Source organism: Mytilus californianus, unplaced genomic scaffold (genome assembly GCF_021869535.1).
Source record: "Mytilus californianus isolate M0D057914Y unplaced genomic scaffold, xbMytCali1.0.p SCAF_5, whole genome shotgun sequence".
In the NCBI taxonomy this organism is placed as follows: Eukaryota; Metazoa; Mollusca; class Bivalvia; order Mytilida; family Mytilidae; genus Mytilus; species Mytilus californianus.
Genome location: NW_026262701.1, coordinates 100,256,291 through 100,258,528, shown reverse-complemented (window position 1 = coordinate 100,258,528; position 2,238 = coordinate 100,256,291). Strand labels below are relative to the sequence as shown.

Here is a 2,238-nt window from a genome sequence, read left to right as displayed (position 1 = left end):
TAATTAGGCTCACTTGAACTGACTTTGTACTTTGGTCAAAGGTTGCTCATTTAATATGTACAGTTATGATACTCTTGGCTATGTCAGATGGTGACTTTATTGATCAACTGTTTTCAACAATTTTTTTTCAAGAGCTTATTAAATCAACACTTTTGAAAGTAAAGTATAAAACACATTAACATGATTAATGTATGACAATACTAATAATTAAACCACTATTCAAGAATCAAACCATAAATCATTTATTTAAACAAATTAAAAACATTTTAAAGTTCATTCTGCTGTCTATTCCACTGTTCATACTCAGTTGATTTATCTCAAAGATCTGAAAAGCAAATAAATAAAGTTAAAATAGTTTTATACATGATTTTAAATTGAAATGAATGAAAATGTGAGTCAAGGCTCCATGTTGAAGGCCATAACGTGACCTTATAGGCTATTATTGTTTTTTTTTTACTTCTTTAGGTCTTAGGTGGAGAGTTGTTTCTTTGGCAATAATACCACATCTTCTTATGTTTATGATGTTGTATGTTATCCATGTTGAAAACAGCATTGGAAATAAGTACCACTTCACATTGATTTGCATTGTGTCTACATTCATGTTTTTATTGTCAAATTCAAGGGTATGGGGAGGTTGAGTGCTTAAAAACAAACTTGTTGCACCGTCTCAAGACAGAAACTTGCATGTTATAGTCTTGTGACAATTTTCTGTTTTCTTGTTTATTGTTGATGTTCTTTTGATAAAAGGCTGTATTAAAATCTATAAAATTAATGTGTCAACTAACTCTCTTTTGGACCATGGTTATATTGACTTGAATCCTTTAGTTGTCAACTTATGCTCTATTTCAAAGAAGCAGGAAATATGCTTACAATTTCATTAAAAGGCTTAATTTTTTTATTGTACAAGAGATTTGTAGGCTAAATGCCAAAGTCAACATATTTCAGTAGTAATAGTAGCTTTAGGACTACTGAGGGAGTAAGAGTTATATTGACCCTTACATTAAGGTGTCAACTAACTCTCTTAATGACCCTGGTTATATTGACTATGCATATAATTGTCAACTAACACCCTGTGAAAAAGCACTGAAAATTACTTCACCCTTTTTAAATGTATATTAACTTTCCCCCTTTATTATCTGTAAGTTGAAATAGAAGTTAAATGAAAAGAATGGTGCAGTATATCTCTACAAAGATCATCTACATCCTAGGTGTTATATTGACTGGGTTGACAAAATTGGTCAAGTAACGGTCATATCGATGTTACCGTAAAAAGTGAACGAATGGTTTGACTTGGGTGCTTGAATTCGTTATATTCGTTAGTTCTTATCATTCTAAGCATATTATTTTGGCAAAAATTATATAAAACAGTGTCAATTTGACAGAATGTTTTGGTCGTTATACTTTGTTTGACGCCCTGGTCGTTATTAGTTTGACATTTTGCTAAAAACTTACCATCGAGTTCTTCTTCCATTTTCATCCATGAACGATAGTGATGCTTACATTTAGTTTCGTATATATAGCAATTTTGAAATGAAACAAAGTATTTTTTTCTCCCTGGATAAACTCTTTCCGTTAATAATAAGGAATAAACATTTACGTACGTTATACGTTATTTTGACATTACAAACTTGCCATTCTATGCTTCTCATAAAACGGAATACGAAACCAAAATTAGAACTATTTGGAACAGCCGAGATACGACGGCGCATGAATATGACAGGAACCAATCAAATGTTCCGCAGATGACGATATCGCGGAAAACCCCGTGCGTTATTTTTACCATAGTAGTCTATTGTCAATATAACATTACTAACCCTGTCGAAATAATCGTTTCTTTGATTAATTTTACTGCATTTCACGCAAAACTTTGACGGATTTATAGTGCAACAACACTTTTCTGACGATTTAACTTACTTTCCGTTTTTCTTTTGCCCATAAAAACAACCAGGTATATTTTTTGTTAGAAGGGGGTTTCCATGTCACGCTTGGGACACAGGAACGTACAGATCTACGTTTGACAAACTTCAATAACAAGACACATTGAATTAGCGGATATTTGATATTAATCAAATCTTCTACTTCATCGTGTCACTGATGCTCAATAACAAGTTGTAATCAAATAACATATATTGAATATTTTAAAATTGGGATTTAAGCTTCAGATGGTTATTTGACCAATTTGGAGCACCTTTTTGGCTTTACCCATATGTACTTTCACGGTACTACAATCTGTTGATA

The 2,238-nt window shown here is 31.9% G+C and overlaps 1 long non-coding RNA gene across 1 annotated transcript; it reads right to left on the bottom strand.

The window, feature by feature from the left end:
- Window positions 1-218: 218 nt before the first annotated feature.
- LOC127702183 (uncharacterized) lies at window positions 219-1,689 on the bottom strand. The gene is made up of 2 exons (XR_007982299.1): window positions 1,453-1,689; window positions 219-325 (listed from the first exon to the last, which is right to left on the bottom strand). It is a non-coding gene; the product is annotated as an uncharacterized LOC127702183 (long non-coding RNA).
- Window positions 1,690-2,238: the final 549 nt, after the last annotated feature.